Here is a 27,731-nt window from a genome sequence, read left to right on the forward strand (position 1 = left end):
GACTTCGTGATTTAAAAAAAAGCGGCTAACATGCAACATAAAGAAGCATGTTATGCTTACGGATTAAGAATGTTCGCTTCTCACCAAAGTGAGAACAAGAACATAGGGCTACAACTATTAAACAAAACATTCCCACAAGTGACGGAGTCGGTAATTGGGGTAAGAAATGAGGTTTTTAGATTGTTACGGGGCTGTTAGACATTACGTAACCCTCGTCCCTTTGACGACGTTACAACACGCTGTCTTATCAACGACCATAACAGTTATGTTCCACAAGACCAAGGATGGGAAGTAATCCTAGTAAAACCAGAATGCATGACTTGTTTCTGGACGTATGAATTACGTGTATTTATTGCCTTTGCTGAACGACTTGTGTACTTGCTAGAATTATCTTCACAACCATCTTGTATCAAATTTATTGTGTGCTATATTTCATGCTATATGTAAAATAAGCGGTATTGTAAGTTTGTAAAATATTGTGTAAAAGTTTGAACGCGAAATATTATTATAATAAGTTTTTCATATAGAATTGTAGTAGTTGAATTGTATATTAGCTACTAAGTATGAACTTAACGGGTAGGTACTACCCGAATTTAAACTTATAAAATGCTAATATGAAGAAAAAGCTTTTATAAATGAGTTCATATTATGCTACGAAATACTATTAACTACTTTTAATACTCTGTATGATTAACTTGTTCCATTTGACTATTTTGAAGGAAATGGCACCGACTACTCGACACACCGTGAATATGAATGAAGAAGAATTCCGTACTTTTCTAGCTTCAAACATAGCCGCAGTACAGGCTGCGCTACATACCAACAATAACCTTGGATCTAGCAGTACAGGAAATCTTGTAGGATGCACCTACAAAGAATTCACTGCCTGCAAACCTTTGGAATTTGATGGAACCGAAGGACCGATCGGATTGAAACGGTGGACCGAGAAGGTCGAATCGGTGTTTGCCATAAGTAAGTGTACTGAAGAGGACAAAGTGAAGTACATTACGCATACCTTCACAGGTTCTGCGTTAACATGGTGGAATACCTATCTAGAGCAAGTGGGACAAGACGATGCGTACGCACTACCATGGTCAGCATTCAAGCACTTGATGAACGAGAAATACCGTCCCAGAACCGAGGTCAATAAGCTCAAGACAGAACTTAGAGGGTTACGAACCCAAAGATTTGATATTACCACGTACGAAAGACGATTCACAGAATTGTGCCTATTGTGTCCGGGAGCATTCAAAGATGAGGAAGAGAAGATCGACGCATTTGTGAAAGGATTACCGGAAAGAATCCAAGAAGATATAAGTTCACACGAGCCTGCCTCCATACAACAGGCATGTAGAATGGCACAAACTAGTAAACCAGATTGAAGAAAGAATTAAAGAACAGACTGCTGAAGAGGCCAATGTGAAGCAAGTCAAAAGAAAGTGGGAGGAAAACGGTGATAAGAATCACCAATACAACAACAACAGCAATTACAACAATAATCGCAATAATTATCCCAACAATCGCAACATCAATCGCAACTACAACAAACAGCCTAACAACAACAACAACAACAGCAACTACAACAATCATCCCAACAACAATAATAACCGCAACAACAACAGCAATCAGAAGCAGCTATGCCAAAGGTGTGAAAAGTATCACTCGGGGTTCTGCACCAAATTTTGCAACAAGTGTAAAAGAAATGGTCATAGCGCGGCGAAGTGTGAGGTCTACGAACCAGGGGTTAATAGAACGAAAGGAACAAATGGTGTCGGAACGAGTAATGGCAGAGCAAGTAGTGTCGGAGCAAGTTATGCCAATGTAGTTTGTTATAAATGTGGAAAACCGGGCCACATTATTAGAAATTTCCTGAACCAGGAGAACACGAATGGACAAGGCCGCGGAAGAGTTTTCAATATTAATGCGGCAGAGGACAGGAAGACCCGGAGCTTGTTACGGGTACGTTTCTTATTGACAATAAATCTGCTTACGTTTTATTTGATTCGGGTGCGGATAGAAGCTATATGAGTAGAGATTTTTGTGCTAAATTAAGTTGTCCATTGACGCCTTTGGATAGTAAATTTTTACTCGAATTAGCAAATGGTAAATTAATTTCAGCAGATTATATATGCCGAAATCGAGAAATTAAACTGGTTAGCGAAACAGTTAAGATTGATTTGATACTAGTAGAGTTAGGGAGTTTTGATGTGATAATCGGTATGGACTTGTTGAAAGAAGTGAAAGCAGAGATCGTTTGTTACAAAAATGCAATTCGCATTATACGAGAAAAAGGAAAACCCTTAATGGTGTACGGAGAAAAGGGCAACACGAAGCTACATCTTATTAGTAATTTGAAGGCACAAAAACTAATAAGAAAAGGTTGCTATGCCGTTCTAGCACACGTTGAGAAAGTACAAACTGAAGAAAAGAGCATCAATGATGTTCCCATTGCGAAAGAATTTCCCGATGTATTTCCGAAAGAATTACCAGGATTACCCCCACATCGATCCGTTGAATTTCAAATAGATCTTGTACCAGGAGCTGCACCAATAGCTCGTGCTCCTTACAGACTCACACCCAGCGAGATGAAAGAACTGCAAAGCCAATTACAAGAACTTTTAGAGCGTGGTTTCATTCGACCAAGCACATCACCGTGGGGAGCTCCTGTTTTGTTTGTCAAGAAGAAAGATGGTACATTCAGGTTGTGTATCGACTACCGAGAGTTGAACAAACTTACCATCAAGAACCGCTACCCACTACCGAGAATCGACGACTTATTTGATCAACTACAAGGCTCGTCTGTTTATTCAAAGATTGACTTACGTTCCGGGTATCATCAAATGCGGGTGAAAGAAGATGATATTCCAAAGACTGCTTTCAGAACACGTTACGGTCATTACGAGTTTATGGTCATGCCGTTTGGTTTAACTAATGCACCAGCTGTATTCATGGACCTTATGAACCGAGTGTGTGGACCATACCTTGACAAGTTTGTCATTGTTTTCATTGATGACATACTTATTTACTCAAAAAATGACCAAGAACACGGTGAACATTTGAGAAAGGTGTTAGAAGTATTGAGGAAGGAAGAATTGTACGCTAAGTTTTCAAAGTGTGCATTTTGGTTGGAAGAAGTTCAATTCCTCGGTCACATAGTGAACAAAGAAGGTATTAAGGTGGATCCGGCAAAGATAGAAACTGTTGAAAAGTGAGAAACCCCGAAAACTCTGAAACACATACGCCAGTTTTTAGGACTAGCTGGTTACTACAGAAGGTTCATCCAAGACTTTTCCAGAATAGCAAAACCCTTGACTGCATTAACGCATAAAGGGAAGAAATTTGAATGGAAGGATGAACAAGAGAAAGCGTTTCAGTTATTGAAGAAAAAGCTAACTACGGCACCTATATTGTCATTGCCTGAAGGGAATGATGATTTTGTGATTTATTGTGACGCATCAAAGCAAGGTCTCGGTTGTGTATTAATGCAACGAACGAAGGTGATTGCTTATGCGTCTAGACAATTGAAGATTCACGAGCAAAATTATACGACGCATGATTTGGAATTAGGCGCGGTTGTTTTTGCATTAAAGACTTGGAGGCACTACTTATATGGGGTCAAAAGTATTATATATACCGACCACAAAAGTCTTCAACACATATTTAATCAGAAACAACTGAATATGAGGCAGCGTAGGTGGATTGAATTATTGAATGATTACGACTTTGAGATTCGTTACCACCCGGGGAAGGCAAATGTGGTAGCCGATGCCTTGAGCAGGAAGGACAGGGAACCCATTCGAGTAAAATCTATGAATATAATGATTCATAATAACCTTACTACTCAAATAAAGGAGGCACAACAAGGAGTTTTAAAAGAGGAAAATTTAAAGGATGAAATACCCAAAGGATCGGAGAAGCATCTTAATATTCGGGAAGACGGAACTCGGTATAGGGCTGAAAGGATTTGGGTACCAAAATTTGGAGATATGAGAGAAATGGTACTTAGAGAAGCTCATAAAACCGGATACTCAATACATCCTGGAAAGGGGAAGATGTACAAGGATTTCAAGAAACATTTTTGGTGGCCGGGTATGAAAGCCGATGTTGCTAAATACGTAGGAGAATGTTTGACGTGTTCTAAGGTCAAAGCTGAGCATCAAAAACCATCAGGTCTACTTCAATAACCCGAAATCCCAGAATGGAAATGGGAAAACATTACCATGGATTTCATCACTAAATTGCCAAGGACTGCAAGTGGTTTTGATACTATTTGGGTAATAGTTGATCGTCTCACCAAATCAGCACACTTCCTGCCAATAAGAGAAGATGACAAGATGGAGAAGTTAGCACGACTGTATTTGAAGGAAGTCGTCTCCAGACATGGAATACCAATCTCTATTATCTCTGATAGGGATGGTAGATTTATTTCAAGATTCTGGCAGACATTACAGCAAGCATTAGGAACTCGTCTAGACATGAGTACTGCCTATCATCCACAAACTGATGGGCAGAGTGAAAGGACGATACAAACGCTTGAAGACATGCTACGAGCATGTGTTATTGATTTCAGAAACAGTTGGGATCGACATCTACCGTTAGCAGAATTTTCCTACAACAACAGCTACCATTCAAGCATTGAGATGGCGCCGTTTAAAGCACTTTATGGTAGAAAGTGCAGGTCTCCGATTTGTTGGAGTGAAGTGGGGGATAGACAGATTACAGATCCGGAGATTATACAAGAAACTACCGAGAAGATCATCCAAATTCAACAACGGTTGAAAACCGCCCAAAGTCGATAAAAGAGCTACGCTGACATTAAAAGAAAAGATATAGAATTTGAAATTGGAGAAATGGTCATGCTTAAAGTTGCACCTTGGAAAGGCGTTGTTCGATTTGGTAAACGAGGGAAATTAAATCCAAGGTATATTGGACCATTCAAGATTATTGATCGTGTCGGACCAGTAGCTTACCGACTTGAGTTACCTCAACAACTCGCGGCTGTACATAACACTTTCCACGTCTCGAATTTAAAGAAATGTTTTGCTAAATAAGATCTCACTATTCCGTTAGATGAAATCCAAATCAACGAAAAACTCCAATTCATCGAAGAACCCGTCGAAATAATGGATCGTGAGGTTAAAAGACTTAAGCAAAACAAGATACCAATTGTTAAGGTTCGATGGAATGCTCGTAGAGGACCTGAGTTCACCTGGGAGCATGAAGATCAGATGAAGAAGAAATACCCGCATCTATTTCCAGAAGATTCGTCAACACCTTCAACATCTTAAAATTTTGGGACGAAATTTATTTAACGGGTAGGTACTGTAGTGACCCGAACTTTTCCATGTTTATATATATTAATTGAGATTGATATTTACATGATTAAATGTTTCCAACATGTTAAGCAATCAAGACTTGATTAATTGAAATATGTTTCATATAGACAATTGACCACCCAAGTTGACCGGCGATTCACGAACGTTAAAACTTGTAAAAACGACATGACGATATATATATGGATATACATATGGTTAACATGAGGTTATGATAAGTAAGTATCTCCATAAGTATATTAACAATGAGTTATATACATATAAACAAGACTACTAACTTAAGGATTTCGAAACGAGACATATATGTAACGATTATCGTTGTAACGACATTTAAATGTATATATATCATATTAAGATATATTAATATATCATAATATCATGATAATATAATAATTTAACATCTCTTTAGATATAATAAACAATGGGTTAACAACATTAATTGAGATCGTTAAATTAAAGGTTTCAAAACAACACTTACATGTAACGACTAACGATGACTTAACGACTCAGTTAAAATGTATATACATGTAGTGTATTTAGATGTATTAAAATACTTTTGGAAGACTTCAAGACATATATCAAAACACTCATACTTAACAAAAATGGTTACAGTTACTTTCCCATTCTTTTCTTTCATCAAGAATTCTAGTCGTATTCTTACCCGTATTATACACAGCTTCAAAACGTACTTACTATGGGTATATACCAATAGGAACTAGAATGGGATTCCACTCTTGATTATGTCATGTATGACTAATCAATTTTAACTTCTACCATGAGCTAGTCAACTAACTAGAACTCCTTTTAACCCCACTCACCACTCACCAATTACCACTCATCATTCACTCCATTTCACTTCCAATTCTCTTTCTAATTCTCTCTCAACACACACACACACACACACACACTATTATGAACGTATTTTTCCAGTAGTTAATCATCATCTTCATCAAAAATCACTTCAAGAATCAAGCTATAATCATCATAGGAAGAACACTTCAAAAATCCCTTCAAGATTACTAATTTACTTCCAAGCTTTCTAATCCATTCCAAGTAATCATCTAAGATCAAGAAACCTTTGTTATATACAGTAGGTTATCTTTCTTATTCAAGGTAATATTCATATTCAAACTTTGATTCAATTTCTATAACTATAAACTATCTTAATTCGAGTAAAAATCTTACTTGAACTTGTTTTTGTGTCATGATCCTACTTCAAGAACTTTCAAGCCATCCAAGATCCTTTGAAGCTAGATCATTTCTTGTCACTTATAGTAGGCTTACCTACTAAACTTGAGGTAGTAATGATGTTCATAACATCATTCGATTCATATATATAAAACTATCTTATTCGAAGGTTTAAACTCGTAATCACTAGAACATAGTTTAGTTAATTCTAAACTTGTTCGCAAACAAAAGTTAATCCTTCTAACTTTACTTTTAAAATTAACTAAACACATGTTCTATATCTATATGATATGCTAACTTAATGATTTAAAACCTGGAAACACGAAAAACACCGTAAAACCGGATTTACGCAGTCGTAGTAACACCGCGGGCTGTTTTGGGTTAGTTAATTAAAAACTATGATAAACTTTGATTTAAAAGTTGTTATTCTGAGAAAATGATTTTTATTATGAACATGAAACTATATCCAAAAATTATGGTTAATCTCAAAGTGGAAGTATGTTTTCTAAAATAGTCATCTAGACGTCGTTCTTTCGACTGAAATGACTACCTTTACAAAAATGACTTGTAACTTATTTTTCCGACTATAAACCTATACTTTTTATGTTTAGATTCATAAAATAGAGTTCAATATGAAACCATAGCAATTTTATTTACTTAAAACGGATTTAAAATGAAGAAGTTATGGGTAAAACAAGATTGGATAATTTTTCTCATTTTAGCTACGTGAAAATTGGTAACAAATCTATTCCAACCATAACTTAATCAACTTGTATTGTATATTATGTAATCTTGAGATACCATAGACACGTATACAATGTTTCGACCTATCATGTCGACACATCTATATATATTTCGGAACAACCATAGACACTCTATATGTGAATGTTGGAGTTAGCTATACAGGGTTGAGGTTGATTCCAAAATATATATAGTTTGAGTTGTGATCAATACTGAGATACGTATACACTGGGTCGTGGATTGATTCAAGATAATATTTATCGATTTATTTCTGTACATCTAACTGTGGATAACTAGTCATAGGTTACTAACGAGGACAGCTGACTTAATAAACTTAAAACATCAAAATATATTAAAAGTGTTGTAAATATATTTTGAACATACTTTAATATATATGTATATATTGTTATAGGTTCGTGAATCAACAGTGGCCAAGTCTTACTTCTCGACGAAGTAAAAATCTGTGAAAGTGAGTTATAGTCCCACTTTTAAAATCTAATATTTTTGGGATGAGAATACATGCAGGTTTTATAAATGATTTACAAAATAGACACAATGTCATAACCCGTCCTTAACCATAAGAACGTGTTAGATAACGTATGATTTCATAGCGAGGTATTGACCTCTATATGCGATATTTTTAAAAGAACAACTGCATATATTTTACATTACAAACCATAATTCTTATTTTTGATACAAGCTTTAGACAATAAAAAGATGATTATCGTTTAGCGATAATCTTAGACTTACAAACTTTACATATGATGATAACAACACGATTTCTAGCATATTTTACAATACAAATCCTCGGATATGCAGTTTTGTTTTTGACACAAATATGAGTACGCAAGATCCTGCTTAAATTCAACATGTTGCAGCGGAAGCTTTTAGTTATCACCTGAGAATAAACATGCTTAAAACGTCAACATAAAGTTGGTGAGATATAGGTTTAATGCCGGCAGCGATATAAATATAGACCACAAGATTTCATATGTAAACATTTTAATAAAAATATTCTAAGTGGTTGAGCACTTGGTAACCATACTTAACATTTAATCACGTCGCATATTCCCTTTATTATGAAATCTTACTACACCGTACCAAGTGTAGTCACGAAACGAAGTACTGTGCAACCGTTGAATACTGGTCGTCCAGTCCGGTTGGGGTTGTCAGGCCCGATAGATCTATCAACAGGATTCGCGTTTACAATACCGCTGTAAATAGTAGTTACCAAGCTACAGGGAAGTATGCCAGTGGTACAACTCAACGTAGAATATATTTTTCAGTTACTTGTGTCCATATCGTAAAACATAAAATACATGTATTCTCATCCCGAAATATTTAGAGTTTAAAAGTGGGACTATATACTCACTTTTGTCTTGAAGATATGTAATTTCGACTTGGTCTCCGATTGATATCACAAACCTATCCATATATAATATATCAATACCTTTTCTTTTTAAAAAATCGTCACATATATATACTTATTATACTTTTAATACTTTTAATAATTTCTTAGTCCGTAGTTAGCAGTCCGATGTTAGTAATTCAATTTTAATGGTTCATTTTTAGGTGTTTAATAAACCCCCAATGAAATAAATAAAAACCCCCATCGTATATGTATTGGTCGAGATTAATCTTGACCCACGGTACCGGTGTTGTCAAATGACGTGTTGCGTACATAAAGTACCGGTGTTGTCAAATGACTTGTTGCGTACAATCATGGGATCTTATGATTAATCTTCTCGTATTGTTTACGGGTGATCCTGAACCATATAAAATTAAATTATGAGTACATATATATAAAATATCATGTTATTTTAAAAAGATGTGATTTATTTAATTTTCTCCAATTATTTTCGTAGCTAAACTAGTCTTAGATATCCGATCTCGTTTTGGTCATAGTTTCTTCGTTACAACTCCGTTTTCGTTGGTTCAACTTGCCACTTCCTTGGATCGAGTCCCTCTTTAAGAATTTGAACTGTAAATACCTTAGTTTGTATTCAAAATCACAGGTCAAAGGTCAAACTTTGGTGAAACTTATGAAGTTGATCATTTTCCATCATGTAAACAACCTTAAATGATTATTTTTCTAAAAATACTTATACTTTGAGTTAAATCATGAAATTTTTATGTGTTAACATATTCATAGTAAATATCAATTTTACAGAAAATAAGCCTCCAATTCAAAGTTCAAAATAGTTTTTAATTATCCAACCCAAAACAGCCCCCGGTTGCACTCCGACGTCATAAATTCAGTTTTTAAGGTGTTCTTTGAAAAACCAAGTTATACCTTGTTAAATTAGCATATATTTATGATATATTACAGGTCTTGAAGTATTTTAAAAGTTAAGTTAGAAGGATCTATTTAGTTTGCAAACAAGTTTGAAAACATTCTAACTATGTTCTTGTTGTTAAAATTTTATACCACAAAATAAGATAGCTATATATATATGAATCGAATAAGGTTATGAACAAAGTTACTACCTCAAGTTACTTGGACAAGATTGCTGTAAAAGAGGAGTAAGAACCTAGAACCAAAAGGGTGATGGAATTGGATGAAAGATTGGAAGTAAACTTGTGTTCTTGGAAGGATTCTTGAAGTGTTTTTGTAAGGTTTTTCTTATGGTGTTTAAGTGATGTTTTTATGGCTAGATCTTCATGGATACTAGCTGAATGGTTATGGAGTTTCTTAAGAGTGTGTTTTTGGTTAAAGAAATGAGGTAATAAAATTTGAAAATGGAAGATGTATTTAAGGCCATAAAAACATGATTAATGGAAAAACATGGACAAAATTTCATGTTGTATTTTTATGTAATTAGTCATACTAAACATCAAAAGTAGTTACCTTATACATAAGGCATGAACAAGAGAGTTACCTTATACATAAGGCATGAACAAGGGCTGGTTGGTGGTGATTTGATGTGTATATACCAATAGTAAATACGTATAGAAGCTAAGTATGATACGAGTACATGTACTCTAGATATACGTATAGAAATTTTGTGAAAAATGGAATGAGAATTCAAATATAGCTATCTTTTGTGAATATACTTATATTGTTTTATGTATTTAAGTCTTTAAAAAGTGATTAAATACATTATATATACGATATATGTATAAACATTATAGGTTATAAGTATTTATATCAAATAACGTTACGTATGGTTATTGTTTTGAAAACTTAAGTTAGTAGTTTCAAAATATACTTATAACTTATTGTTATTAATACAAAATGAGGTATTAAAACATCCTTAGATCATGTTAAATATGTATATATACATATATATACACAAACGTATAATTATCATATATTGTATAGTTCGTGATATCATCGGTCAAACTAGACGGTCAATCGTTGTGTAAAACTCTCTTTGAAAACATAAGTCTCAACAATTTGGATTGCTTATCATGTTGGTAAGGTTTAATTTATGTAAATATTAATCTTATAAGTATAAATTGATCGAAAAAGTGTGGGTCATTACAGTACCTACCCGTTAAATAAATTTCGTCCCGAAATTTTAAAATTGTACCTATTTTACGTCATCGAGAAACAAGTGTGGATACTTTTGTTTCATCTGATCCTCTCATTCCCAAGTAAACTCAGGACCTCTTCGAGCATTCCAACGAACCTTAACGATCGGTATGTTGCTCTGCTTGAGCTGTTTAACTTCACGGTCCATGATTTCGATTGGTTCTTCGACGAATTGTAGTTTCTCGTCGACATGGATTTCTTCAAGAGGAATGGTGAGATCTTCCTTTGCAAGACACTTCTTAAGGTTTGAGACGTGAAAGGTATTATGTACTCCGGCGAGTTGTTGCGGTAACTCGAGTCGATAAGCTACCGGTCCAATGCGTTCGATGATCTTGAACGGGCCTACGTATCTTGGGTTCAGTTTACCTCTTTTACCGAAACGTATTACACCTTTCCAAGGTGACACCTTTAGCATAACCATGTCACCGATCTGAAACTCTAATGGTTTTCTTCGGACATCGGCGTAGCTCTTTTGGCGACTACGGGCTGTTTTCAATCTCTCCTTGATTTGTACTATCTTCTCAGTCGTTTCGTGTATGATCTCGGGACCAGTTAATTGTCGATCTCCTACTTCATTCCAACAGATAGGAGATCTACACTTCCTCCCATACAGTGCTTCAAATGGCGCAGCTTTAATGCTCGCATGATAACTATTATTATATGAGAATTCTGCTAACGGTAAATACTTATCCCATCCGTTTCCAAAATCGATCACACATGCCCTGAGCATGTCTTCAAGAGTCTGAATTGTTCTTTCACTCTGCCCGTCAGTTTGCGGATGATATGCGGTGCTCATATCCAAACGAGTTCCTAGGGCCTCCTGTAGTGATTGCCAGAACTTTGAGGTAAATCTACTATCACGATCAGATATAATGGAAATAGGTATTCCATGCCTTGAAACTATTTCCTTTATATATAATCGTAATAATTTCTCCATTCTATCCGTTTCCTTTATAGGCAAGAAATGTGCAGATTTGGTAAGACGATCAACAATTACCCAAATGGTGTCGTATCCCCAGGCAGTCTTTGGTAACTTCGTGATGAAATCCATGGTAATACCGTCCCATTTCCATTCTGGAATTTCTGGTTGTTGAAGTAACCCTGACGGCTTCTGGTGTTCTGCTTTGACTTTGGAACAAGTTAAACATTCCCCAACATATGTTGCAACGTCTGTCTTCAAATTAGGCCACCAATAATGCGTCTTAAGATCTTGGTACATCTTTCCAACTCCAGGATGTATCGAATATCTTGTCTTATGTGCCTCGTTCAATATCAACTTCCTTAATCCACCCAACTTCGGTACCCAAATACGATTTGCAAAATATCGAATTCCATCTTCCCGCATAACGAGTTGCTTCTCATACTTCTTCATTATTTCATTTCCTATATTTTCTTTAGTAAGTGCTTTTCGTTGAACTTCTTTGATTTGTGAGTTGAGATTCATGCGAATTTTTATGTTCATCGCTCGTACTCGAATTGGTTCTCGTTGCTTTCTGCTTAGTGCGTCAGCCACCACATTCGCTTTCCCGAGATGATAACGAATTTCACAATCATAGTCGTTTATCAGCTCGACCCACCTACGTTGCCTCATGTTCAGCTGTTTCTGATCAAAAATATGTTGAAGGCTTTTATGATCAGTAAACACAGTGCATTTAACTCCATACAAGTAGTGTCTCCACATCTTCAATGCAAACACGACTGCTCCCAATTCTAGATCATGCGTCGTATAATTTCGCTCGTGAATCTTCAATTGTCGGGATGCGTATGCAATAACTTTCTTCCGTTGCATAAGAACGCAACCAAAACCTTGTCGCGAAGCGTCACAATATATTTCAAAATCATCGTTCCCTTCTGGTAACGATAAAATAGGCGCCGTAGTTAACTTCTTCTTCAGTAATTGAAATGCACTCTCCTGCTCAGAGGTCCATTCATATTTCTTCCCTTTTTGCGTTAACGCTGTCAACGGCTTAGCTATTCGGGAAAAATCTTGAATAAACCTTCTATAATAACCGGCTAAACCCAAAAATTGGCGTATCTGCGTTGGTGTCTTAGGAGTCTCCTATTTTTTAATAGCTTCAATTTTTGCTGGATCAACCTGAATTCCTTTGCTACTAACAACGTGGCCAAGAAATTGCACTTCTTTCAACCAGAAAGCACACTTAGAAAATTTAGCGTATAGCTGTTCTTTTCTCAACAACTCTAATATTAAACTTAAATGCTGCTCATGCTCTTGTTCACTCTTGGAATAGATAAGAATATCATCAATGAAAACGATAACAAACTTATCTAAATATGGACTACAAACTCGATTCATGAGGTCCATGAATACAGCTGGCGCATTCGTCAATCCAAACGGCATGACCAAAAATTCGTAATGACCGTAACGTGTCCGAAAAGCAGTTTTCGGTATATCTTCTTCTTTGACGCGTAGTTGATGATAGCCCGATCTTAGGTCAATTTTCGAATAAACACATGATCCTTGCAGTTGATCAAATAAGTCATCAATTCTCGGTAGTGGATACCGATTATTGATAGTTAACTTATTTAATTCACGATAATCTATACACATTCGGAAAGATCCGTCTTTCTTCTTGACGAATAAAATTGGAGCTCCCCACGGTGAAGTACTTGGTCGTATGAATCCACGGTCCAGTAATTCTTTTAACTGAATTTGAAGTTCTTTTAATTCGGACGGTGCAAGTCTATATGGCGCACGAGCCACTGGTGCAGCTCCTGGTACTAAATCTATTTGAAATTCTACAGATCTAAATGGAGGTAATCCCGGCAACTCTTCCGGAAAAACTTCAGGAAAATCTCTTGCCACAGGCACATCGTTGATGCACTTCTCTTTTCCTTTCTTTTTGACTTTATTAACATGTGCTAGAATAGCATAACATCCCTTTTCTAAACACTTCTTGGCTTTCAAACAGCTAATGAGTTTTAGCTTTGAATTACCCTTCTCTCCATAAATCATCACCGGCATTTTATCCTTACTAGGAATGCGAATTGCCTTCTTGGCACACACAACTTCAGCTCCTACTTTGGACATCCAGTCCATGCCGACTATTACATCAAAACTTCCTAATTCTACGGGTATTAAGTCAATTTTAAACGTTTCTCCGGCTAAATTTATTTCACAATCACGACAAATTTTATCGGCTTTAATTAGTTTACCATTAGCTAACTCAATCATGTACTTAGCATCTAGAGGTAATGATGAACAATTCAATTTAGTGTAAAAATTTCTACACACGTAACTTCTATCGGCACCAGTATCAAATATAATAGACGCTGATAAGTTATTAATGGTAAACGTACCCGTAACAAGCTCCGGGTCTTCACGTGCCTCTCTAGCATTAATAATAAATGCTCTCCCACGTGCAGGTCCGACATTCTTCTCTGGATTCGGGCACTGGCTCTTATAGTGACCTTGTTTTCCACACCCAAAACAAGTAACGGTAGCCAAAGCAGTTCTATTTGCATTGGTGGCAGGAGTCTTGGTACCATTTGTATTTGTAACGAGAGCCCTACAATCTTCAGCAAGATGACCCTGTCGATTACACTTGTTGCATACCACACTACAGTAACCAAAATGATGTTTGTGGCATCGGTTGCATAAAGGACTTTGTCCTTTGTAACCAAAACCTGAACCACTACCCGCACCTTTCGTGGTTTCTTGTTTCTTAAAAGATTGTTGTTGGTTACCTCGATCATAATTTCCATTCCACTTTCTTTTGTTACCCAATACCTTCACATCAGTATTGGATGATTTCTTATCCAAGATGACCTGATCCATTAGCTCGTTTGCCATGGTTATAGCTTCATGAATTGTCTTAGGTCTCGATGCTGTAACGTTTGCCTTGACCTTTGTGGGCAAACCATCTTTGTACATTTCAATCTTCCGTTCTTCGGTTGGAACCAATTCAGGACATAGCAAAACTAATTCCATGAATCGCTGATTGTAGTTGGTGATTTCAGTACCAACAACCTTCAGACTTCGTAATTCATCTTCCAACTTCCTAACCTCGTTCCTTGGACAATATTCGTTGATTAACATTGTTTTGAATTCTTCCCATGGAGTATCATAAGCTACATCTCCTCCTACAGCCTTCACATAATTTTTCCACCACGTGAGTGCACTATCTTGTAAAGTGCACGATGCATACTTGGTCATGTCCTTTTCAACACAACCACTGATTTTAAACACAGTCTCCATCTTTTCTATCCACCGGGTTAAACCGATCGGTCCTTCCGTTCTACTGAATGATGAGGGCTTGCAAGCTTGAAACGTCTTGTAGGTGCATCCTACATGAGGATTTGGGTTAACTGCAGCAGCTCTTGCAGCTTCGACCCATAACATTCTGTCATTGACTCGCTGGTTGATGAATTCCTCGACTTCTTGTTCCGTCATTCGATTCAATCGCGCCATTTCCTAATGAAAGAAAATAATTATTCACATGGAATATTATAGATGTAGTGTGTATTTATAGTACATTATAGCTTGTTAATAATATGAACTAGGTATTATTATATAAGCCTTTTCTTCTTATTAGCGTTTTATAATTATATCTAGGGTAGTACCTACCCGTTAATGTTCATACTTAATAGCTTAGTACAGAACCAATTACTACAATCTAAATAATACTTAACCATGGAAAATTATTGCATTTCATACTTCACTATTTTACATATACTTATCTTACATCGAACATTAAGCAAACCACTCTAATAATATTATACAAAACATTATATGATCCCATGGTTTAATACGGCAGCGCATCGTTTGGTCTATTTTCTAGGACGTTTAGGTTCAAGGAATGGCCTAACGCTTATCCTAGCTGTCTGCCTATATTTTGGCGGTGGGGCAGAAGAACTGGATGCCGGGATAGAACGAATAGGTATAGCGGGAATAGGGGTGGTAGTGTTTAGTGGAGTTGGTGCCACATCATCCTCACTAAACTCGGGATTTGAATTTTCTAATTCATTAGCCTTTCGTTTCTTTCCTAATTCGAACTTGTCTTTCGTAATTTCCTGTATTTCTTCCTCGGGTTCACTTTCCTCCTCGGGTTCACTTTCCGGGTTCTTTATTGTTGGTTCATCCGGAATTTGTGAGTCTTCCCCAAAGATATTATTTTCGTCATCGGATAGGTTAATGACTGAAACACCATCTGAAGATTCTGATTCGGAGTCGTTGAATGTGATAATAAGTTTTGAGCCCGACATCTATCACACAACAACTAACCCATTAGTACTACATAATATTTACATATAAATTTTAACCAACAATGATAAGCAATGGTTTTTAAAAATCAGACCCGGTCAAAGTCCAGACTTACTAATGTATCCTAACGACTTCTCGGTTAGACACACTAATGCAAACCTGGTTCTCTAAGACCACCGCTCTGATACCACATGTCATAACCCGTCCTTAACCATAAGAACGTGTTAGATAACGTATGATTTCATAGCGAGGTATTGACCTCTATATGCGACATTTTTAAAAGAACAACTGCATATATTTTACATTACAAACCATAATTCTTATTTTTGATACAAGCTTTAGACAATAAAAAGATGATTATCGTTTAGCGATAATCTTAGACTTACAAACTTTACATATGATGATAACAACACGATTTCTAGCATATTTTACAATACAAATCCTCGGATATGCAGTTTTGTTTTTGACACAAATATGAGTACGCAAGATCCTGCTTAAATTCAACATGTTGCAGCGGAAGCTTTTAGTTATCACCTGAGAATAAACATGCTTAAAACATCAACATAAAGTTGGTGAGATATAGGTTTAATGCCGGCAGCGATATAAATATAGACCACAAGATTTCATATGTAAACATTTTAATAAAAATATTCTAAGTGGTTGAGCACTTGGTAACCATACTTAACATTTAATCACGTCGCATATTCCCTTTATTATGAAATCTTACTACACCGTACCAAGTGTAGTCACGAAACGAAGTACTGTGCAACCGTTGAATACTGGTCGTCCAGTCCGGTTGGGGTTGTCAGGCCCGATAGATCTATCAACAGGATTCGCGTTTACAATACCGCTGTAAATAGTAGTTACCAAGCTACAGGGAAGTATGCCAGTGGTACAACTCAATGTAGAATATATTTTTCAGTTACTTGTGTCCATATCGTAAAACATAAAATACATGTATTCTCATCCCGAAATATTTAGAGTTTAAAAGTGGGACTATATACTCACTTTTGTCTTGAAGATATGTAATTTCGACTTGGTCTCCGATTGATATCACAAACCTATCCATATATAATATATCAATACCTTTTCTTTTTAAAAAATCGTCACATATATATACTTATTATACTTTTAATACTTTTAATAATTTCTTAGTCCGTAGTTAGCAGTCCGATGTTAGTAATTCAATTTTAATGGTTCATTTTTAGGTGTTTAATAAACCCCCAATGAAATAAATAAAAACCCCCATCGTATATGTATTGGTCGAGATTAATCTTGACCCACGGTACCGGTGTTGTCAAATGACGTGTTGCGTACATAAAGTACCGGTGTTGTCAAATGACGTGTTGCGTACAATCATGGGATCTTATGATTAATCTTCTCGTATTGTTTACGGGTGATCCTGAACCATATAAAATTAAATTATGAGTACATATATATAAAATATCATGTTATTTTAAAAAGATGTGATTTATTTAATTTTCTCTAATTATTTTCGTAGCTAAACTAGTCTTAGATATCCGATCTCGTTTTGGTCATAGTTTCTTCGTTACAACTCCGTTTTCGTTGGTTCAACTTGCCACTTCCTTGGATCGAGTCCCTCTTTAAGAATATGAACTGTAAATACCTTAGTTTGTATTCGAAATCACAGGTCAAAGGTCAAACTTTGGTGAAACTTATGAAGTTGATCATTTTCCATCATGTAAACAACCTTAAATGATTATTTTTCTAAAAATACTTATACTTTGAGTTAAATCATGAAATTTTTATGTGTTAACATATTTATAGTAAATATCAATTTTCCAGAAAATAAGCCTCCAATTCAAAGTTCAAAATAGTTTTTAATTATCCAACCCAAAACAGCCCCCGGTTGCACTCCGACGTCGTAAATTCAGTTTTTAAGGTGTTCTTTGAAAAACCAAGTTATACCTTGTTAAATTAGCATATATTTATGATATATTACAGGTCTTGAAGTATTTTAAAAGTTAAGTTAGAAGGATCTATTTAGTTTGCAAACAAGTTTGAAAACATTCAAACTATGTTCTTGTTGTTAAAATTTTATACCACAAAATAAGATAGCTATATATATATGAATCGAATAAGGTTATGAACAAAGTTACTACCTCAAGTTACTTAGACAAGATTGCTGTAAAAGAGGAGTAAGAACCTAGAACCAAAAGGGTGATGGAATTGGATGAAAGATTGGAAGTAAACTTGTGTTCTTGGAAGGATTCTTGAAGTGTTTTTGTAAGGTTTTTCTTATGGTGTTTAAGTGATGTTTTTATGGCTAGATCTTCATGGATACTAGCTGAATGGTTATGGAGTTTCTTAAGAGTGTGTTTTTGGTTAAAGAAATGAGGTAATAAAATTTGAAAATGGAAGATGTATTTAAGGCCATAAAAACATGATTAATGGAAAAACATGGACAAAATTTCATGTTGTATTTTTATGTAATTAGTCAAACTAAACATCAAAAGTAGTTACCTTATACATAAGGCATGAACAAGAGAGTTACCTTATACATAAGGCATGAACAAGGGCTGGTTGGTGGTGATTTGATGTGTATATACCAATAGTAAATACGTATAGAAGCTAGGTATGATACGAGTACATGTACTCTAGATATACGTATAGAAATTTTGTGAAAAATGGAATGAGAATTCAAATATAGCTATCTTTTGTGAATATACTTATATTGTTTTATGTATTTAAGTCTTTAAAAAGTGATTAAATACATTATATATACGATATATGTATAAACATTATAGGTTATAAGTATTTATATCAAATAACGTTACGTATGGTTATTGTTTTGAAAACTTAAGTTAGTAGTTTCAAAATATACTTATAACTTATTGTTATTAATACAAAATGAGGTATTAAAACATCCTTAGATCATGTTAAATATGTATATATACATATATATACACAAACGTATAATTATCATATATTGTATAGTTCGTGATATCATCGGTCAAACTAGACGGTCAATCGTTGTGTAAAACTCTCTTTGAAAACATAAGTCTCAACAATTTGGATTGCTTATCATGTTGGTAAGGTTTAATTTATGTAAATATTAATCTTATAAGTATAAATTGATCGAAAAAGTGCGGGTCATTACACACAAGTACGTGAAACTACATTCTATGGTTGAATTATCAAAATCGAATATGCCCCTTTTTATTAAGTCTGGTAATCTAAGAATTAGGGAACAGACACCCTAATTGACGCGAATCCTAAAGATAGGTCTATTGGGCCTAACAAACCCCATCCAAAGTACCGGATGCTTTAGTACTTCGAAATTTATATCATATCCGAAGGGTGTCCCGGAATGATGGGGATATTCTTATATATGCATCTTGTTAATGTCGGTTACCAGGTGTTCACCATATGAATGATTTTTATCTCTATGTATGGGATGTGTATTGAAATATGAAATCTTATGGTCTATTGTTACGATTTGATATATATAGGTTAAACCTATAACTCACCAACATTTTTTGTTGACGTTTAAAACATGTTTATTCTCAGGTGAATATTAAGAGCTTCCGCTGTTGCATACTAAAATAAGGACAAGATTTGGAGTCCATGTTTGTATGATATTGTGTAAAAACTGCATTCAAGAAACTGATTTCGATGTAACATATTTGTATTGTAAACCATTATGTAATGGTCGTGTGTAAACAGGATATTTTAGATTATCATTATTTGATAATCTACGTAAAGCTTTTTAAACCTTTATTTATGAAATAAAGGTTATGGTTTGTTTTAAAAATGAATGCAGTCTTTGAAAAACGTCTCATATAGAGGTCAAAACCTCGCAACGAAATCAATTAATATGGAACGTTTTTAATAAATAAGAACGGGACATTTCAGTGTCCTTGTACATAATTTCACCCCTGTTTTAATAATTCTAGTGGCTATTAATCCATTCCCGTGTCCGGTTAAATGAACGATTATTCGTACATATAAATACCCCGCCCATCGTGTCCGATTGAGTGTATATGGTTATTTATAGGAACGCCCAATTGTAAATCTTTATATTAACATTAACAAACTATCATTTAGTTAAACAAATATAAAGCCCATTAATAGCCCATAGTCTAATTTCCACAAGTGTCGTTCTTTTGTCCAAACCCCAATTATGGTACAAAGCCCAATTACCCAATTTTAATAATTAGCCCAACATCATGATTACTTCGAATTAAATAAGCATAATAATAACTTAGCTACGAGATATTAATGTAAAAAGGTTGAACATAACTTACAATGATTAAAAATAGCGTAGCGTTACACGGACAGAATTTCGACTTACACCCTTACAACATTCGCTAACATACCCTTATTATTAGGATTTAAAATTAAAATTAAAATTAAAATATAAATTATATATATATATATATATATATATATATATATATATATATATATATATATATATATATATATATATATATATATATATATATATATATATTTACGTATATATTGAGAGAGAGATAGATTATGGATATTTTTGCGATCAAACTGCGTTTGCTTTTATAGGCGGTTTCAGAATTTGGGGCTCCGCGACTCGCGGCAATTTTTGCCTTCAAACTCCGAGAGTCGCGGAGTTTGATTTTCCAGCTCAGCAACTTTGGAGTCTTTCTTTGCCGACGAATTTTTAATATATTATAATATTTAAATAATTATAAGAATTATTTAAATATTATATTATATTTATGTGCATAGTTGACTCGTAATTTTTAGTCCGTTGCGTCGAGCGTTGAGAGTTGACTCTGGTCCCGGTTCCGGATATTCGAACGTCCTTGCGTACAATTTAATATCTTGTACTTTGCGTTTTGAATCTTGTACTCTTGTAATTTCGAGACGTTTCTTATCAATAATTGGAACCTCTTTGATTGTATTTTGTACTTTTGAGCTTTTTGGACCTTTGCGTCTTCAATTCGTCGAATCTGTCTTTTGTCTTCACCTTTTATTATTTAAACGAATATCACTTGTAAATAGAACAATTGCAACTAAAAGCTTGTCTTTCTTGAGGAATAATGCTATGAAATATATGTTCGTTTTTAGCATTATCAGATACCCCCGCCACCGTTTGACCCTACTAAACCGATCCAGGAGAATTTCCCGGACGAATGTTTGTTTAGTGTTGTGCAGGTACCTTGGTTCGCTCATATTGTCAACTATTTGGTGACTAACAAGATACCGGAACATTGGAACAAGCACAAGAGGGATTACTTTTTATCGCAGGTTAAGCATTATATTTGGGAGGACCCGGCTCTTTACCGACTTGGACCCGACCAAATCATTAGAAGATGTGTGGAGGAAGATGAGCATAAGGACATTCTAGCTCATTGTCATACTTTTGCATGCGGAGGACACTATGGGGTAAAGAAAATCGGGTACAAAGTACTCGATTCAGGTTTCTTTTGGCCTTCTATCTTTAAAGATGCATTTGAGTATGTTAAAAATTGTGCTAGGTGTCAAAGAATGGGGGGAATTTATAAACGTAACGAAATGCCCATGAACCCAATTTTGGTTTGTGAAATCTTTGATGTTTGGGGTATTGATTTTATGGGACCTTTTCCACCGTCTTTTGGGTTTGAATATATTTTGGTAGCCGTGGATTATGTCTCTAAGTGGGTGGAGGCTGAGGCTACTCGAACAAATGACAACAAAGTTGTCCTTAAGTTTGTTAAGAAAAACATTTTCTGTCGTCATGGTGTACCTAAGGCCATAATTAGTGATGGGGGTTCACACTTTAAGAACTCCCATTTTGCTAAACTTTTAAGGGATTATGGGGTAAATCACCGAATTGCTACGCCTTACCATCCCCAAACAAGTGGGCAAGTGGAGGTATCTAATAGGGAGTTAAAAGAATTTTAGAAAAAATCGTAAATCCTAATTGCAAAGATTGGTCTTAAAGACTAGACGATGCGCTTTGGGCTTATCGGACAGCTTACAAAACCCCTATTGGTACTTCACCTTACCGACTAGTTTATGGGAAGGCATGTCACTTACCTGTTGAAATTGAGCATCGTGCAGAATGGGCTATAAAACAGGTGAACATGAACTTAGATGAGGCAGGAAATGCGAGGAAGCTAGAATTGACAGCATTAGAAGAACTTAGACGTGAAGCATATGAAAGTTCGAAGATCTACAAAGAAAAAACGAAAGCTTTTCATGACAAGCAAATTAGTAGGAGGACGTTTGAAGTGGGGCAAAGTGTGTGGTTGTTTAATTCCAGGTTAAAGTTGTTTGCGAGTAAGTTGAGAAGTAAGTGGAACGGTCCCTATGTGGTTACTAAGGTTACTCCCTATGGGCCAATTGAAATAAAGGATCCGAAAGGTGGGGAACCGTTCTTAGTTAATGGGCAACGATTGAAGATTGCTACCGGGTTGTCGCTTGATGATGCCAAAGTAGTTGAAACAATCCGGTTTGAACCTATGCAAAGGCAACAACTTAGGACCATTAGAGTGAATGAACCAAGGAAAGGGAATAGTAAGGAAAGTGTCGAATCATGGCTTGATCAAAATGTCTCTATTAGCCATGTGCCCGATTACGTTGAATGGGAGGATGATGGGCGATTTGATGATGCGCCCGAAGATGCAGTGTCCGAAGTCATTTCGGATGAATGTTTTGATGATCTTCATGAGGAATTTCCTTTAGATGAGAGTGCCCAAGGTATACCGGTGATTCTTTACCAAGAAGATGATCCGGGGGAGATATTATTCGAGTTAAGTATCATTGGAGTATTACCTCACTTTGTTTGTAGTCATCGAGAGTTTAAGGTGATAGCCGATTCGGGATCTTCCATCAACATAATGTCCTATGAGATGTACAAGCAACTTTTTCATGGTAAATGTACGTTATGTGAATTGAAGAAATCCGATGCAGAAATCACGCTTGGAAATAATACCAAGTGTAGGGCACTTGGGGTAGTTCATAAGGTGATGGTTAGTGTGAAAGGTGTTTTTCTTGAAGTACCGTTCACCTTTTTTGATATGCCCACGGACTATGATGTTCCATTGTTAGTCGGTCGGGGGTTCATTTCAACCGCGGGTGGTAAATTAGACCCAGGGGCGGGGTGCATCACCTTTGAAGGAGGAAACAGAACTTTTAGATTTTTGTAATTCAGAAAATATGCGATTTCCTTCAGCCTACATAGTCGAAAGAGAGTTTGATGAAGATTATTGCATGAAACTCAAAGTCGAAAAGAGTGGAGCAAGTGAAGAGGTTGTTGAGAATGTGTTTGATGACACGATAGAGATGGATAAAAGCTGTCAAAATGTTGAGTGCGGAGGCATTTCCCTTGATCGACACTTGGATATCGAGAAGGGTGATGAGAATTCAAGAAAAACTGAAAGTATAAGTGTCAACACGGTTAAGGAGACGCCAGAATTAGATAAAGGAAAAGAGGTAGATGTAGAAGAGATTTGTAAGACGCTTGAGAGTATGTGGGGTAAAAAGAACACGGATAAGTTCATGAATAATACCAAGACGTCTTTTGTTGATGACGAGGGTTGGACGATTGAAGTGGAGTATGTTAAGCCTAACCCGAAATGTGAATTTAAGCCTCGTATTAAATATAGAGATCCGGGTGAGTTTGCCGTTATTTGTCACTTCAAGAAGAAGGGGGCCTACCGGACGTTGCTAGATTCGGGTGCGAGTGTGAACATGATGCCAACTAAAGTTGCAAAATCAATAGGCATTCGAGAGTTGGTTCGGACTAATACGAATATTCGTTTTGCCAACCAAACGGTTGATGATCCAATCGGGATTGTGGAAGATGTTCGTTTCACTATTCACGGTATAAATTATAAGGAAGATTTCTTCATTATGGATTGTGAGCCGGATGAATACACGCCAATTATATTGGGACGAGGATTTCTAGCAACCGCAAGGATATCATTAGATTTTGATGCAAGGACTTTGACAATTAGAGATAAAGATAATATGCTCACGTTTGGTTTGGAGGATGGATTCGGCTCTAGTAATAATGGGGCCGATGATCCGGACGAAAGCTAATCTGAAAAAGGAGTCGAGTGCGCGACTCCAGCAAAAATACGCACACCTTTGTAAAGTTTGTAAGTTTTTATTTTGTTTTGTACATACGGGCGGGGCAAAGTACCAATTTTTGAATTTTAAAACGGGAACGGTTTAAATGACTATCTCTAACTTTTTGCATTGAGGACAATGCAATGCTTAAAGTGTGGGAGGGGGTCAAGGTTTAGTCCCTAAAATGTTTTGTGAAAAGAAAACAAGAAAAACGGAAGTTTCGTGCGAAAATAAGGCAAAAATTGAAAAAAAATAAAAAATTTTCGATAGCTGGTAGATGGCGTAATTTACGCCATTTTTGGCGTAATTTACGACTTTGAAAGATGCAAAATCAGACAAAAATTGAGGTCCAGGCGTAAAATTACGCCAGGTTTTTACGGCAAAAATTGTGAAGGCGTAAATTACGCCTGCACTGGCGTAAATTACGCCAGTGGAATTTTTCTGGTGCCGGGAAAAGGGTTTAAATGGGTAAAAAATTATTTATTTAAACACCAGCAACACCGCAGCCATAACCAGTAGCAAAAACACTTCCAACCCTAGTTTTCCTTTATCTTAACACCAAATCAAAGCTTAAATCATCATCAATTCGTCATAACACTTCATTTAAACATCCAAATTCTTACCAAATCATACAAATTGGGTGTTAATTTGTGTTCTTGGCTAAAAACTAAGTTTGGGGGTTTTGATTTGTGGGTTCAATTCTTCAAGTATTCTTTCAATTCGTGTGTTTTAACATCAAGAAAATGTTGAGAGGGGCTAAGAGAAGTCGTGGTGGTAATCAAAGCTGGGCACAAAAGTGGCAAGATAAGAGGTGGTTAAATGAGTTGCCGTATGAATTGCAAGTCCGTTTGTATACTGAGAAGAAAGACCAACTTCTGAGAAATGCCTTTTGTGAAAGGTATATAACTTCAAGCGTGTGGAGGAAGTACGGGGTTTTTCAGGTATTTGTAGACTGGGGCTGGGAAGCTATGCTTCAACCTGTTCAAATGGGTTTGATGAGGCACCGTTAGAATGTTCTTGGGAGATGACTTATCCCAATCAGGTCTTCCAATGGATGTCAACTTTGAGATGGATCCCAGGGGATAATTTTCCACAAACGCTAATCCTGGAGGGCAAAGTGGGTAATACGGTGATTCCGCTGCGGATGGAGACTTTTAATCAGTTAGCCCATCCCGATCTTCCATATGATTCCGGAATAAGAATTTCGAGGAAAAATGCGTATGACTATCCGACTGAAAAAGAATTGTTTGAGGTTCCAGCTGACAGGTATGATCATGTAATAAGGACGTTGTTTCATGTCGAACGACCCGATATTGAGAATTTTGAATTGGAAAGGAGTAAGCTCAAAATCATTCCGAGGATGTTGTCAATTGTGATGCATTATAACATCTATCAACGAAAAAGTGATCTTACGTATGTTCGGACATATGAGTTACCTTTGTTGTACGCCATGGTGACTAATTCGATGGTGCCTTCTTCGCGTTTGGTTATGATGACATGGATCTGGGAGTGTCGGCAGCAGTTAAAGCAAAGAGCGGTGATCCCTTACATGCGTTTCTTATTGTTCTTTTTATGGAGGAATGGAGGGGTTTCAAATAATCCCAGGGGTAAAAAGGAAAGAATGAGAAAGGTAAAGGAAAATGTGGTGGGGTTTCAGTTTATGAAGCAAGGAGCTGGTTATGTGATTGAGTATCCGACTTATTTGGAGCGGTATACTTTTGGGGTTGAAGATGATAATCTTCCTGTGGAGGAAGAAGAGTATGATTCAGAGGATTCATATCAGCGGACTACACGAGAGTTGGATGAGAGAGAGAATAGGGGTGATCCGAATTTTGACCCTCAGGGTGAGGGATCGAGTAGGGGTAGGCGTTACATTCAGGTGGATGAGAAACAGTGGGCGAGAATGGAGGAGCAACAGGGTACCCTCATGGATATAGCTAGGGCTCAGGTTTACATGACTGAGCGATATCAGCAGGATGCGTTTGAGAGCGACAATCAAAGACGGCAGTATGAGGATATGTTGGATAATCGGCCAGTTACACCATATTATGAGCCGATTGATTACACGACTTATGCTTCGGGGTTTGCACCAGGGATGGAATATGTGAGTCCACCCGCACCATCTATCGCACCACCATTGTTCTATCAGCAACCTACACCATTACCACCGGATATGGAGAGAGCTCGGGAAGAAGGAAGGAAGTCGGTGTTTGACATGGCACCATTAGCGAGAAGTATGTTTGAGAGTATTTTTGGTCCTAATTCCCAAATGGAATGAGCCTCTCTGATTTTAATCAGGTCCTATGCTCCGTCTGTATAAATGAACTTTGTGGGCGTGTTCACTGCAAGCCCTCACGAGACAAAACTCGTCAACCCGAGGGAATCGGGTGGTTTAAAGCGGGATCCCTCCGACAATGGGCTAGTTAGATTTTATGTTTTCTTTTGTTTTTGTTTTGTAAGAATAAAATTGGATGGAAGGAAACATGTTGTGTGATGAATTGGGAGATCGGTGTAATTGTCACGATGATATTTGGGAAGTTGCTTTTAATCCCGGGTAATATTGTTCTTTTTCTTTTTCCTTGTTTAATTTCCTCACTTTAATCTAATATAACTTTTTAACATGCATACGAGGACGTAGCATGATTTAAGTGTGGGGGGGAGGAAGGAAATTTGCACAATTGGCTTAGCTTGAAAAATGCTTGTTGTTTAAAGGTTTTATGACATAAATGGTTTTAATGGCCTAGGTGGTAAAAATTTGAAAATTTTTAATTTCAAGGCTATAATCAAAATGTTAACCCACGAGAGTAACCTTAGTGATTAAGAATTAGCTTGGAGGTTTTTGGACTTGGCCGGTGAGGAATGATAGTGTTAGGCATTTGACCTTGTTGACCTTGACTAATTGACATTAAAGAAATTACACTCTTATGGAGAAAAGAAAGGTTGAAAAAGAAAAAAAAGATTTCGAGGTTGTATGCTAGGTAACATGAATGATAAAGAAACACTTAAGGATTTTTCTTTTTAAACCAATTTTTTATTTTGCAGCCAGTCTACCCAGGTCGTTAGTACACACATTGTGTGCTAGAATCAACTAGTGACCATTAGTAGCCTAAACCTTTAGAAAAATGTGATATAAAGAAAAAAAAAGAGAAAACCAACTTCCCATTCCTACCCTTATTTTTGGTTATTAATGTCAAATTTAATCATACTTTATCTTGTTTAGATTTGGTAACGCTAGGTGACAACGCAACTCATTTTTGCTAAGACTTAATTAGTTTAAATTAGCATGGCAAGTATAACTAGCTATTATGCTATAGTGTTTGTGGCTTTTTGATTAGTTTAACTCAGAGTGGTCTCCGAGGTTCCACAATGGATTCCACGATTTACTCGCTAGTATGAAGTGCATAATTATGATGATAGTCACCAATGCAACACTTGTAGAGTTTTGTTCTTCCCTAGGCAAAGGTCGAAAGGGGATGCTTTATATCACAAACTATGACAATGATATTCATCATACCCAACACCCATTATCTACATTACATACATATACTTATATATCATTGTCTTCATCACCATATATTCACCATTACATCCCAAATGTTCCTAGAATGATAAATGCTATGTGCTATCATGAAAAAAAAAAAGGAGGAAGTGA

The 27,731-nt window shown here is 36.2% G+C and overlaps 1 pseudogene; it reads left to right on the plus strand.

Annotated features, from left to right (window-relative positions):
* The window catches only part of LOC139859425 (uncharacterized), a 69,321-nt pseudogene extending 46,167 nt beyond the window's left edge, over positions 1 to 23,154 (plus strand).
* Positions 23,155 to 27,731: the final 4,577 nt, after the last annotated feature.

Source organism: Rutidosis leptorrhynchoides, chromosome 7, assembly GCF_046630445.1.
Source record: "Rutidosis leptorrhynchoides isolate AG116_Rl617_1_P2 chromosome 7, CSIRO_AGI_Rlap_v1, whole genome shotgun sequence".
NCBI classification, from domain to species: Eukaryota; Viridiplantae; Streptophyta; class Magnoliopsida; order Asterales; family Asteraceae; genus Rutidosis; species Rutidosis leptorrhynchoides.